The following is a 14,659-nucleotide window of genomic DNA, read 5'->3' on the forward strand; positions in this document are numbered from 1 at the left end:
CACACACACACACACACACACAGATTAACAGATGCATATTGTACAGCACTCACCGAGGTACATGAACAGAAAATCTATCAGACACACACCCGTGCGCACGCACACATAAACACAGGTGACGGAGAAGTCTCAGGCTTTTCCCTCTGCCATCCGCCAAGAGAGTAATTGTGACCATGACAACAGTATAGAAGCACAACAGAGTTGTGTTTCACCTCCCCTCCTGCTCTGTTTGCATTAAACCGCAGCCTAATGGCCAGTCCATAACCACCACCACACCACCGACGTAAGCTAAGTCAACTACCTTCATCGTGTGCATACATTTAGGCAAGGGCGATCTAATTTTTTTGGGGAGCTGTCAGGCGGGCTTAAGCCTGATTTACACTCTAGTACTCATGGCGCGTTGTTAACTTGTAGATCAGTTATTTTCGGCAAGTGACACCACTGGGCGATGGAGTATAAACTACACTTGAATCCCCTCCTAATCCCATAGTGCCTCCTCATCAGACAGGTGGATAATGTGCGAGGGGGACCGCTGTGAACCAGAGTAACGGCTGATTTATACTTGGTTGCGTATCAGTGTCACACAGTCACTCACTGACTACAAGCTCACAACTTGTCGCAGTGTGACGCATTGTGAGCTTGTATATCTGCTATTTTCAGTGCACAACACGCATAACTAAATATATCTCTGGCTTTATTGATGGAGAGAGCGTTGTGCTGCTGTGCCACTGGACATCCCGCCATAGTTCCGGGGAGCCTCGAAGGGGGGAAAAATGCTGTTGTCGGAGCGAGCGTTCTTTTCTTTTTGATGATGATTATTCACATCGTTATGAGCGCGTGGCCTCAGCAGGAAGCACGTATATGCTGACTTTCCAGTGCTGACTGCATATTACTGTGGAAACGTAGGCCAGTATACGATCTCCGTTATTCAGCCTTTACTACTCTATGTAATTAGGCCTAATGACTTGCAGATGTGTGTAATTGTCTGTTTTGCGGATTTAAGCATGGTCTTACGTGTGAACCCATTGGGGAAAGTGTGTGTGCGTGTGTGTGTGTGTGTATGTACGTGTACGCACGCGCACACGCACGCACATGTTGTGTTAGGGTTCAGTGTTTGTTGTTGTTTGGAGGGGATCTGTGTGCATGCGTTCAGTGTGTGTGTGTGTGTGTGTGTATCTGATCTCTGTCTCTGTCCCTTGAGGGAATGTGTGTGTGTGTCTTGGGGAATTTGCATGGTATATACTAGAGGTAATGTAGGTTCAGGCCTGAGTTTGGCTTGGCCAGGTGTTTTGGCAGAGAATGAATACATTAGGCATTCCATTTTAATGGCTGTGGTCTGTCCTCTCTACACACCCATGCTGTACATGCAAGACAATTTATAGGCCAGCATCGATCTTACTGTTTAGTCTTATATAAATAAACCCACTCCTTATTGACACTACTGTCTCGTCTGTGTTCGTCCATCCCTCTTTTTGTATTTCCTTTTCATGACGATAGTGCTGAAAGATCAAAGCAATAAATTCACAATGGTGAAAAATGGTGCAGTCTCTCTGAAGGAATGGAGTGTGAAGGGCTGGGCAATTAATCACTTAAACCCTCTTGGTACACTCTTTTTTCACTCTACACCAAATCTCTTTGCCAAAAATAGCTGATCTACAAGCTCACAACACATCGCATCGTGGGAGTTTGTAGATATTTTCACTTTTTACAAAAATAAATAAATCGTGCATTAAGCGTAATCAAGGCAAAAGTTTGAAATAAACGTGATATTGATATCACGCACAACTTTTATTCCTCCTTTTTTATTTTGTTTTAAATACTCTTTTAAGTTTCTCTGTCACTCTCACAATAGCTGCCTTTGCGCCCACTGATCCACTGTTGTTGCTTGGAAATGGAAGGACCCTAGATGCCGGCAAAGCATGTATAGTAGGCGGCTAATTTGTGCCTGATGGAAAATGACTTCATATTAAAATACTACAAACGCATGCACACCGAGATTTCGTGCTTTTTAAAAGGTATAATTTAGATCTATAGTAGGCCTATAGATAGATGTCATTAATTTATTTCCCGCATTATTTCACCCGTGGCTTATCCAATATTAATTAATAATGATATTTGATTGACCCAAATCCACCCAAACTGCGGTTATCCGTGGCAACCGCGGCTAAAACTTCTAATTGCGCATCTCTAATGGACAGCCTATTCAGCTATTGTTCACCTGCTCCTACTGATTTTCAGTACTGAAAAAAATACGAGGTGATGGCTAGTATTGTTGACTACTACCCCAAACAACACCTAGAAATCAGTTCTGAACCCTAGCCTCCCTATTTTCTGGGGCGAACATTTGTCAAAAATAGCAGATCTACAAGCTCAACGCGTTGCAACAAGACGTGCGTGATGTGAGCTTGTAGAACGGCTTTTTCCGGCAAAAAAAAAGGGAAAAAGGACCGGACTAAGTATATGCCCCTGGGGGACAACTAAGTATATGGGGTTCAGCCGCACGCTCACATTCCATCCACCCATCTACCTTTAGACCGATCGCTCTGCCTCGAACCAGGAGATATAAACTACGATTTGTCCACTTGGTGAACTTGCGATCAATCCATGGCACCGTCTCTAGAGTATGAACAACATGGCTTAATTTTCTGTGTTTGACAGTGTGTGCGAGAGAGATAGAGAGATGCCTGATTTATACTTAGTTGCAGGCCAGTGTCTTGCACTGAAAATAGTAGATGTACAAGCTCACAACGCGTCGCAGCGCGTCACGTTGTGATCTTGTACCTCTGCTATTTTCGATGTGAGTACAAGTAGTATAAATCAGACTTGAGTCGTCCTGGGAACAAGCATCACCAGTGAGGAAGGTAATGAGACATCCAGGATAGAGAGACACTGCGTAGGTGTCTAATAGGATCTCCTGCCTGATCTGATCCATGTGATTGATTAATCGGTGAGCATGGAATGAAGGATCCAGAAAGTGTGTAAATGTAAACCCTCATAAAGATGTTTTGTCACTGTTCGTTCTGCCCACTGTTTGACTGCTCTTCACTGTTTATACAAATATAGCCGTTAGTTTTGAGAGTGTGTGTGTGTGTGCGTTTTGATGATGTCTTTCTTTATGAGAGGGCTTTTTTACATTTTACTTTTCTGTAATCTGCTGGTCCTCCTTTAATAGAGTTGAACAAGGTTTGGCAGCAGATGTGTGTCTGTCTGTCTGTCTGTCTGTCTGTCTGTGTATACGCGCATGCATGAGTGTTCCTATTGGTATGGAGTCCTGAAGGTTATAGAGCACATTCTCTCATCTCTTCACGGTTGTTATGGAAACAGCAAAAGGAAGTGGAATGTAAAATGATGTATTGAAAAGGCCTTTTAATGGACAATGGACTCCTAGCAGTGATTGTGCTTGTGATTTACAACATTGGTTCTCAAACTTTTTATATCAAGGACCCCCAAATTAATATGTATTTGGCCATGGACCGGACCCCCATTTGAAAATATTTTGAGATGCATAGATATATGTAATACAAGATAATACAAGATGTGTGTTGTTAAAATGCTTAAAAAAATTAAGCTCTGCTTAAAGCTTTAAGCTCTTCTTAAAGGTTGGACAGATTTTGGGGGTGGGGGGGGGTGGATAATAATTAGCCTGAATCTGCCATAGCAAAAAATAATTGCTCTTGGCAGATTAGGTCTGGCCCCTCTCAATAGAGATTTTATTTCTCTCCCTCCGAAGTTGTGAGGGACCAATCAGAGCCCAGTATGCAAATATGGGGCGGGTTTATCACCAGAGCCATTTTTAGAATTTGCACCTCGGAAATGCAGGTTCCACACAGAGATTCCAGACTAATATCTACGCAGTGATATTAGTCTGACCATGCCAGGCTTGATAATAATACCCAGAAATGCCAGAAGTGAGGAGCTTACTGTTGCCGTAGGGTGTTTTTCAGTGTAAGTAACAAACGCCTAAGGGTACTGTGAGGGTAACGAGGCTGACCGACCCTATAGTACGCGTTGTGAGGGATGCTATAAGCGAGTGGGAAATGTGTGTATCCAACCTGCTCGTTCAGCTCCTTGCAAGCTAGTGACAACAGTTAGAGCGAGTCTGTTAGAGTGTGTCTGTGCCATCTTTTGTTTGTCGCACTGGGGATTGAGTCAGATGCCCATGCCATGTGGTGCCGCTTAGACTCTCAGCGTTCCATGGCACTCTGCCTTTAACCCATTAAGATCTGAGGCCGATTCTCCAAATGTCTGCTAAATCCTAACAGTTTTCTGAAACACATGTACTGTATGTCGCTGTAATATCATTACATTGTTCCCAAACGTTTTCATGTCTTTGGCTACGGGCCCCCATCTCAAAATATTTAGTTCCAGGGACCCCCAGAAGCAATATGTATATTCAAAGATTTGCACAAATTTACATACTTTTTAAAAATAGCAGATCTACAAGCTCATAGCGCACCACTCGGTGACGCGCTATGAGCTTGTAGATCTGCTATTTTTGAATAGCCAAAGTATAAAATAATGGTTAAAGTGGTCAAAATCAAAAATTACACAGATGCTTTTCCGGTCTTAATGGGTTAATCAGCATGTGTGGAGCGAATCCACAGAAATAAAGGAATGAAGGTGGTGGTGGTTTGGGTGGGGGTCGGGGGAAAATTACTTATACGTGCGTAAAGTCGGAAACTTCCAGGAGAGCCGCAGATGTTATGTGCTTGTTATGCTTTCTCTTGTATGGGTCTGTAGATGGGAGTGAAGAGTATAGCTACTGTATAGCTGAGCTTTCTACATCAACAATTCTCAAAGTAGGTGCCGCAGAATACTTTGATAAAATTTGGAATTTATCAATATCACTTCAGTTTAACCACTTAGACCCTCTATACTTAATAAACCGACCTGAGTTGCACTGTACTTGGTGCGGTCTTTTTCAATCTACACCAAACCTCAAAAGTAGGCCATCTGAGCTTGTAGATTGGCTATTTTTGGTGAATGAGGGGTTCAAGTGGCTAAACGTCAAGTACTGTATAAAGTTATTTTCAATCTGTCCTAATGGAAACGGATATTATATGTTTTCCTCGTGACATACTGTATCTTAGGGGGAAAGATTGACATATTACGTGCCGTAATATATGTGACATAAATGTAAGGTGCTACTGTATAAAGTAACAGTGTAATTCAGGGGTGCTGTGGATGAAAAAGTTATTTACAGGTGTGCCCTGAGCCAAAAAAGTTTGAGAACCACTGCTCTACATCATTGTTCATTCAGCTCTGATGCTGCGTTCACATTAGCAGCTACAAAGCAACAGGCTATTATTCCCCTAACTAACCCCCTGAGCTCTCATGCAGGCATCAGCTGGGTGAAGCTGAAAACCGAATTTCCCCATATTGGACTAATAAGGTAATTAAAAAAATACTGTCGGAGTGGTGCTTCTTCACCGTAATGTGTGTGATTTCGATAAACATCATCTGGCGGAAGAGGAAGGTGGTGAGAACGTGAGGTGATGACGAAACTGAGTCTATTTCCAGTGTCCGTTTGACAGGAGGAGGGACTCGGTGATCGTGGCTGCCTTGGTTGGCTTGGCTGGTTGTGCTTTCTCTGCGACACTTCTCATCAGCGTGCACAGCAGGCACAGAGTGACCCAGAGCTGCCTGTATATCCGCCTCGTGGGAGCTGTGTTGCATATACCTGATTGACATCATGTCCCCAGAGCTTGATGCACACACACACACCCAGAAACCCACACATTATACAAATTGTCTGATGAAATGCGATGGCATGTCTGCCACAGCAGTCACACCCCTCTTCTATTTGGCGTGTGCTGCAGCCATGGTAACCAGCAGTACCCGTGGTTGGCCGTTTGACAATAGTGGTGAAGGTCAAGTAAGACAGGAAAAGACAGACTGTTTGATGGAGATTCAGTGTGCAGAGTTTGAGTTCAGAGTTCTTTCTGTCCGTTTTATCTTTTCTTGTTCTAAAGTCTCTTTTTAGATCTCTGGTGCAAGTGTGTGCGTGAGTGTGATTTTAAAAGTGGAACTTTATTAATGCTGTTAAGTGTCTTGCTCAGTGACACTTTGACGTGTATACTGGGTGAACCGGTGAGCGAACGGTGACCTTCTGATAACTAGATGGCCTCTCTACCCACTAAAACCTAATTTACTCTGCATGAGCCAAGCCATGGCCCATAGCGCTGTACTAGATAGATACTATAGGGGCAATGAGCCATGAGCCACGGTTTGGCTCACACACTATACTAATACTACACTATAAACTGTAGTTTATAGGAAAGTGCGCTCCTCGGAGCGCAGATTCCCGCCAGGGAGCACAGATCCCCGACAGTCCAGGTTGCCTACCCAGGGCTGTGTCGTGACCTGTTAGCGCCATAATGAGGCCGATTTGAAACATTTGGGGTGGCGGTTCCTCCTTGGCCTAGAGCGAGTGTATGTGCAGTCTCATAACAATCAGACGCTGCATGATTTGATGATTTGATAGATAGGTCTTGATCACATGACTACAGAGATAATGTGTACCAATTTGCGTGAAGTTTGGACAAAATCTGTTTGAGTGGTAGCAAAAAATGTGTTTTGTAAACATCAGCCTCATGGTGGCGCTGTAACAGGCCAATTTGAAAGATTTGGGACCGAGGTTCTAGCTTGGCCTCCCGGGAGTCTGCAGTTTCATGCTGATCGGTCAGACAGACAGACTCATGGGAGTGAAAACATAATACCTCGCCTTGGGCCTAGCGGGATAATTAGGCTTAAGCTATGGCCGCCCCCACGGCAGCGTACAGTATATGAGTTTGAACCTACAGTATGAACCATTGACCAACATACAGTTCATATTCCTGTTGTCCTGTTGCATATGCACAAGCGTGCATGCACATAGAACAAGGTTGTGAACTGAAACTAGAACTGAACTGAACAAAAACATTTAATAGAAAATGTATATTTCACTCTATGGGGGAAAACTCAAGCCTAGTTCAGCTGGATCCTGGACGCAGGGTCGGCCGGGAATGTATGTCTAGTGAAGCCTTTGACCCCCTTATTTGTGGGGTCTAATCTATCTAATCTCTGTTTTGTTTTTGAGGAATAATTGGTGAACTAGAAGTTTAGTCGAAAATGAATAAAATCTTACTTTTTGATGTGAATGTATTCTATGAACGATTTAAAGGTTCAACTTGACTTCTTTGGTACAATTACATTACATTTTCACTAATGCTAAAACACAGAGTGAGAGTGAGCACAACAGAGAGTTAAATAATAGACATTTATGAAGAGTACATAGTGTAGAAAAAGGTCACTAATTAAACATTTTACTGACACTTTTGGGAAAACAAATCATGTTGGCAGACTAAATGAGTGTATGCCAGAGCAATGTCTCTGTTTTGTCTGTTTTAAAAACCTGACTGTTTTCTGTCCACTTACTTGATTTATATTTTAGAACTTGCAGTGTCAAATATGAAATGCCTACATCTCTGGCTATCGAATAATAATAGTAGTATACTGTCGGTTACGTTTCCATGTTGACTTTTTCGGGGAAGCAGAATGAGGACATTTCTGCATTGCTGGTTGGAAAGGGAGTGATTGGGGTGCATGCGTGTTTCAACAATAGTCGGACTGTAAGTAAGTGGTAGGTCGGAGAGGCTTATGGTCGGTATCAGCCAGAGCACAGTAGTCTATCTCTGTTTCGCAATGCGCTAGACCCTTGGGAGATGATTTACTGAGATGGAGCACACCTACCACCAGCTCCCAGTACTTAACCGCACGACTCGCTGCACCCAAGCCGTGCTACTCATACGCTGAGTTGGGGGTGCCCGGCATTGAACCCATATGACTGCGAGTGCTCTACCGACTGAGCTACCCGGACACAAAAAAAATGGCGAGACTGTAAAGGCTGATTTAAATTATGTCATATGATGGTGTTCCATGCCGAAAATAGCCGATCTATAAGCTCACAACGCATCACAATGCGATGCATCGTGAGCTTGTCGATGTGCTATTTTCTGTTAAAAATGTACAAAAAAAGAAAACAATGCCCTTTTATCATCTATAAATATCTAAGTAATACCATGGGCTTCACTAAAGGCCTTCGCAGACAGGGTGCGATTAGTCAATCAGTTTTTACCGCATGCGAAAAGACTCACAAATCGAACTGGGTTCGATTGAAAAAAAAATGCATCGCCGCATCGCATCGCCGCACGGTAAATTCGGAGCCGGTGTGCATGAGGTCATTGAGAACCATGTGTTAATTTTAAAAATAATATTGTCCGTTTTTTCCATGTGAAAAATCGCACCCTGTCTGCAAAGGCCTTTTATACGTTTTTACAAGATCAACTCAACAAAAAGTCCATAAAATAAAATGTTGTAATCAAAATGCAGAATGTGGAGGTTCCAGAATGTAGAATATGCCCCCCCCCCCCCACACACATTTTTTTATACAACTGGAGCTGGATCAAGAAAGAAAACTAAACGTAAAGAAAGGTCCACACACAATATAATGCCAATATAGTGCTATGTCTGTACTGTCCAGTACAAACAATGTTTTGCCCAGGAAGGGCTTCATCGGGTCACAGGATGTGAACCCCTCATGTGTTGTGCGTACAGCACTCTGTTTTAAAATGTGCTTTCTGGGGGCACGGTGGCGCAGTCGGTAGCGCTGTCGCCTCACAGCTAGAAGGTCCTGGGTTCGATTCCCGCCAGGGACGCTGTGGGCGCTGGGGGCGTGTTCTCTCCTCCACGTCATCGGCGCCCATACCCTAGGTGGGGTTGGTGAAAGGGCCTACTCTGTGTGGAGTTTGCATGTTCTCCCCGTGTCTCCTAGGGTAGTTAATACCCTCACAAAAACATGTAGTAATCCTGGTCACTATACTGCCTCCCCCTGGTCAGCCGGGGCGCCTGATGGAGGAGAAGGGAACTGGTTGGAATAACGTGTTCCTTCCACGCGCTATGTCCAACCAGGGAAACTCCCCCCTGTCGGGTGATAAGAAGCGGCCTGCTTGCTCCTCATGCATTGAAGGAGACATGAGCTTCAGCTTGGGCCCTCCCTAGGCTGGCAGAGGGTAGGTAGTGCCCAGGATTACATAGGCAATTGGCACTGGGTGAAAAAATGTGGGTTACAAAATCGTGGGACAAAAATTATAGATAAAAAATAAAAAATAAAATGTGCTTTCTAAATTAAATTGACTTCACTTATATAGGCCAATCAAGCAGAGAATGTGTCAATTTGGTCTTCGATATTAGACCTTATCTTTATTGCATCTGATTACATATTTTGTAAATATACTGTGTGTGTGTGTGTGTGTGTGTGTGTGTGTGTGTGTGTGTGTGTGTGTGTGTGTGTGTGTGTGTGTGTGTGTGTGTGTGTGTGTGTGTGTGTGTGTGTGTGTGTGTGTGTGTGTGTGTGTGTGTGTGTGTGTGTGTGTGTGTGTGTGTGTGCGTATTATAATGAGGTACTATTCATAATCTCTAGGGAATATGAATAGTCTCTCACCCGACAGGCAATATTCATATTCCCTATGCTAGTCCACGGATAGGGAATTTCGAGTAGTCCAAAAGCCGCCAGGCAATTTGGATTTAAATCATATTTTACACTGTAATTAATATTGCTACTTTTCACCTTATATTTACCCTGTTTCAGTCAGAACAACTCATTAAAAGAAATATATACTGTAATAGCAACATCACAATAGTTGTTATTTATGCATACTGTAAGATCTACTTTAATGGCTCACTGCTGCATGTCACAAATAACATAATGCCCCAACAACACATACAAGTAGATCTAAGCAGGTAGACCTGGGGAGGAGGTGGGGGAAACTGCATGATGTTAAAATCAAATATAAAATTGATTTGCGATTTTGGAGATCAACCAAAGTGCAACTTCTTTCTTCCAATTTACAATGTAGACAATAATGTAAGCAGAGGCTGTTATCCAGAGCGACTAACAAAGTGTGTGGGCAGAATAACTGCCACGAATATTACAATACTGTATAACAGTGTTCAAGGAATTAGAGTGCTAGAAGAACAGAGGGTATGCTAAGAAGTAATTGGGAAGTAGGCCTAAGCAACATGCCCAGCATCTGTCTAGTCAACCAACAGGAAGTGGAGACCAGGTAGTAACTGCTAGAGAGGTTAGGAATGCTAGAATGGTATCTCGACTAGGGTTAAGGAGTGTTTTTGCCAACCAAACGGAGAGAGGGAGGTCAGAAGTAATTCCACTCTGTGTGGAGTTTGCATGTTCTCCCCGTACCCCCTAGGGTAGGTACCCTCACCCTGGGTCACAAAAATCGTGGGATAAAATTTAAAAAAAGGAAAAGAAAGAAGTAATTCCAGAGCTTCGGGAGGCAGGAAGGTGAAGGGTCTAGGTGGCCTACAGCATTGCAAGGGGGGGTGTAGGCAGGGTTCTAACTTAAGGACCTCCCGTACTCCTGTGGCCGATAAAGATAGTATCAGGGAGGATGTAAATACAATGAATGGCGCCGGTGGACTCCCGTTGGCCAGTCCAAGTAGGTTGTTTATTTAGAAAGAGAGAGGGGGGCCATGTGAGGGTGAGGAAGAAAGTACAAAGTTAGCCATTTACAATATCCCACAGTTGAGGATATACCAGTACAACACTATTGCAAAGCATGCAAATTGCCTGTGTGATATCGGTGGGTTCACCTTTGCATCGGTTTTAACCATTTAAGCCCTATATGTCATTGTACAATAGGGTGACCATCTTTTGGGGAGCTGTCCGGCCTGTCTGGGGGGGTTTTATAAAAGCCTTCAAATGTCCGGGGTTTTGAGCGTTTGGGTAGCGTGTACTGTATCTGTGTATCAGTAGGGCGGGACGTATCTTAGCAACAATGAAAGCACTAACTGGACAAGATTTGGCTTGTTTTTCTGGCTTGTTTTTGGAGATGTTTCCTTATTTCTCCGACGAGGCTTGGCAACACTGCTGACAGGCTCCAGCACATGTGTCAACAAGACACACACACACACACACACACACACACACACACACACACACACACACACACACACACACACTGGACAGCACGGACATCGCGCTGCCTGTCATTCATTGAAAAAAACTCTACACTTCTGGAGAACATTTTTGGAACCGAATTAAGGTAACAAAAACCCCCCAAAAATGTAACCAACCCAACCCCGCAAAGTTTAGCGCGCACGCGCCTGAAACGCATGCGTGAGGTGTCCTCTTTTTGGGAATTCAGAATATGGTCACCCTATTGTACAATGAGTGAGATATGTTATATCTTCAATGCAACATCCAATCATCCCCAAATTGGAATCACATGTTGAGGGCCCTCTATAGAGCACTCCTCCAAAATGCTTTCACTTCTTCTCATATGGGGTGCCAGAAACACCATCTGTTGTACAAACTCTATTTCCCCCTGCAGTTTTCTCGTCCCCTGACGGCTGCACTCAATGACTGACAGCCCTGGGTAGGCTACCCAGCCTGGTGGAGATCGACACTCACTTTTTAGTTCTTAGCTGTGGTGTGATGTGCAAATTATCAACCAATCACATTGTGTGATACCAACTCGTATAATGATCATCTAATCAATTGTATGGTGATTTATTTTAAAGATCACTTTGAATGATTTTAACTAAGGATATTGTGTCCATTTCAGGAAGGCTGTTATTACCCGGTCTGCACTTCCTGTTGGTCGAAATCTGATGAAACAAACATAGACATCCACCACATGACCATAGAGATACCAGATTGTGTGTAGTTTAATTAAAACCTTAAGATAATACGCTGGTTCTCAACCTGCAGTCCGGGGACCCCCAAGAGTCCTTGGTGGGGTTCCAGGTGGTTTCTGAACGATTCCGGGGAGGATGGTGGAAAAAGTTAGTTAATCACTTAAACTTTATATACTTCATTAACGGGAGTCCCCCCAGGCTCTGTACTCAATACTACAGTAGGCCCCCTTCCTTTTAGGGATGCTAGGGTTTATGGGGTTAGGAGGCTTAGGTGAAAGGCTGGTTCCATAAGCTGTAGAAAGATGGGTGCCAAGCCCTTGGTCAGCTCATAGGTCTTCAGGTTTTGAATTGGATGCGAGCAGCATCCAGGAGCCAGTGGAGAGACATGAAAATATGCTGTTAACTTCTTTTGACGTCAGGTCAGTACATGTCAGTAGAATTTCTCAGTGCAGGACAGACTCAGACTTTACAGTGCCAAGCAAATGTGTTAAATCTGTTTTTAATTAATGAGGGGAAAGAAAGTGCAATTCCTGGGTGATGAAACAAACACAGACATCCACCACCGTACATAGAGATACCAGATTGTGTGTAGTTTTAAATTAAAACCTTAAGATAATACGCTGGTTCTCAACCTGCAGTCCGGGGACGCCCAAAGGTCCTTGGCGGGGATCCAGGTGGTCCCCAGCTAAACCAAGGCCCTGAGTTAAGTTAACACTGAGGATTTTGCAATGTACTGTAGATTGCGGTCGCAGAGATAAAATAAATGTTTTTTTTTGTGGAAGAAATCTTTTTTTATTTTGTTTTCCCTTTTCCCTTTTTTTCATATGTCCATGTCCTTATTTATGGCTCCGAGTGCCACCCGTAACGCTTGCTGGTCCACATTGTCACAAACCGTCCATTTCCGGTTTGTTAGCTGTCTTTCATAATCCTTTTTGCTCTCCTCATGCGTTACGCTCAGCTGAACGCGCCACCTCCTGTAGAACTCTCAGATCCCGGGAATGGCTAGTTCTATATACAGTGATGGCCCCTGTCATTACTCTGGGTTTTAGCAGAGTTGAAGAATTTTAGACCCTGAATTTACTTAACTGCCTGCGGTAATACAGGCGCTGCCTCGCCTTCTTTGCCACAGAGTCTGGGCCCTATCTTACACCCGGCACAAAGCGTCACTAAAAGTGACCACAGGTGTCATTGTTAGTTTCATGCTGACACAATTGTACGTTGAGCTTAGACCAGCACTAAGCTGGCCTTGAATCCAGCGCAGGTTTTTCCTTACTATTTAGAGAGTGTGCTTGCCTACAGTACGCAGCCTTGCAACGCACGTACACTGCTTGTAATTAGAATCTATCCAAATTCAACACAACACTCGACAGAAGGACAATAAGAATCTGTCATGAACAATAAGAATAATAATGTCTCTGTGTGTCTTTGGAGACCAGAGCAGTGAAGACCGAGAGAGAGGGGTAGAGAGGGAGAGAAAAAGCACAGATGTCTCTTGGACATGAGCAGACATTAGGCTACAGGAGGAAGGCGGGACTTTTGACCAGCAGCACAGCCACTGCGGGTGGTCCACCTGTTTCCCCTGCATCCCTGATTTCATTTATATCACATTATTAAATCTGCTGCCGTAGATGGCACTTTCACTTATTATCCGTTTCCACAGCAGAAAAATGTTTGTGTCCTCTTACTTCCAAATCTGTTATTTAAAATCACACCCTGTGTGAAGGTAGCGGTGCCTTTGATACATTTTGTCATCGATATGTGTTTATAATGTGTTTATAGCCATGTGTCACGTGAAGCTTGACCAATCACTTTGTTGACGCACCTGACCAATCAGAACGTTGACGTACGCACACGGACAAAGTCAGGTATAGAGCAGGATAGCGCCTCTAAAAACCAGATGGTGCAAGTGCAAATTATCTCTTAAAAGGGAATGGGAGACAACACTCTGATTGGTCTGATTGCTAATGCTAATGTATGTTACTAGAGGTTCCTCACACTGATCCGACCAATATGCCCATATATGGAGATCTCTGCATCTGTTAGTCCTTGTCCCTTTTATGCCTATATATGGAGATCGCTGATGTCATCAGTATATGCCCATATATGGGCATTCCCCTTTTGTGCCCATATATGGAGCTGACTGATTGGTTTTGGCCTGATTCCATGACGACACATTGAGGTTAGACAACACTCCATATTTGGGCGTAGCTGCATTGGGAACTCCTTACTGTACATGGTTATGGCTGAGTTATGGTAACATGAGCGTGACGACGTGGTCCGCCGGCCCACCCGCCGGCCGGTCGGTCTTCCCTTAAGCCAATTTTAATATAATACTTAAATCACACCCATGACTATTGACTAATTCAGAGATTTTATATAACCCCTTTGCGCTGCGCGTCTTGCTTTGCACCAAGCAATGCTGCTTACCTACAGTAACTAAATTGGAGGCTAGACGAGCTAGACACACCTCCAACACTATTGCGCCCAGCACCCTGCACCATATATTATCTCTGTGTGCGTTCTCCAGGTAAGGTCCCCAATGATGTGCACATCAAGTTACATGAAGATAGCAGGGAGTGGGCAGGAGCGGGATTAAGAAAATACTCCCACGCATGGCTCTAGTGTGGAGGACCATTTCTTGCAGAAGTCTGTGATCATCTTCTTGTTGTTTTCGACGTTCAAAACAGAACACGGGGACGTGGTGGCGCAGTCGGTAGCACAGCTAGAAGGTCCTGGGTTCGATTCCCGCAGGGGACGCTGGGGGCGTGTTCTCTCCTCCGCGTCATCAGTGCCCATACCATAAAAGGACCTCTCTGTGTGGAGTTTGCATGTTCTCCCCGTGTTCCCTAGGGTAGGTACCCTCACAAAAACATGCAGTAATCCTGGTCACTATACTGCTTCCCCCTGGCCAGCCGGGGCGCCTGATGGAGGGGAAAGGAACTGGTTGGAATAACGTGTTCCT

The 14,659-nt window shown here is 44.1% G+C and overlaps 1 protein-coding gene across 2 annotated transcripts in view; it reads left to right on the plus strand.

The window, feature by feature from the left end:
* The window catches only part of msh3 (mutS homolog 3 (E. coli)), a 62,104-nt gene that overhangs the window by 33,220 nt on the left and 14,225 nt on the right, over positions 1 to 14,659 (plus strand). The window lies entirely within an intron of this gene.

Source organism: Gymnoscopelus microlampas (assembly GCF_963454915.1).
Source record: "Gymnoscopelus microlampas genome assembly, chromosome: 4".
Taxonomy (NCBI): Eukaryota; Metazoa; Chordata; class Actinopteri; order Myctophiformes; family Myctophidae; genus Gymnoscopelus; species Gymnoscopelus microlampas.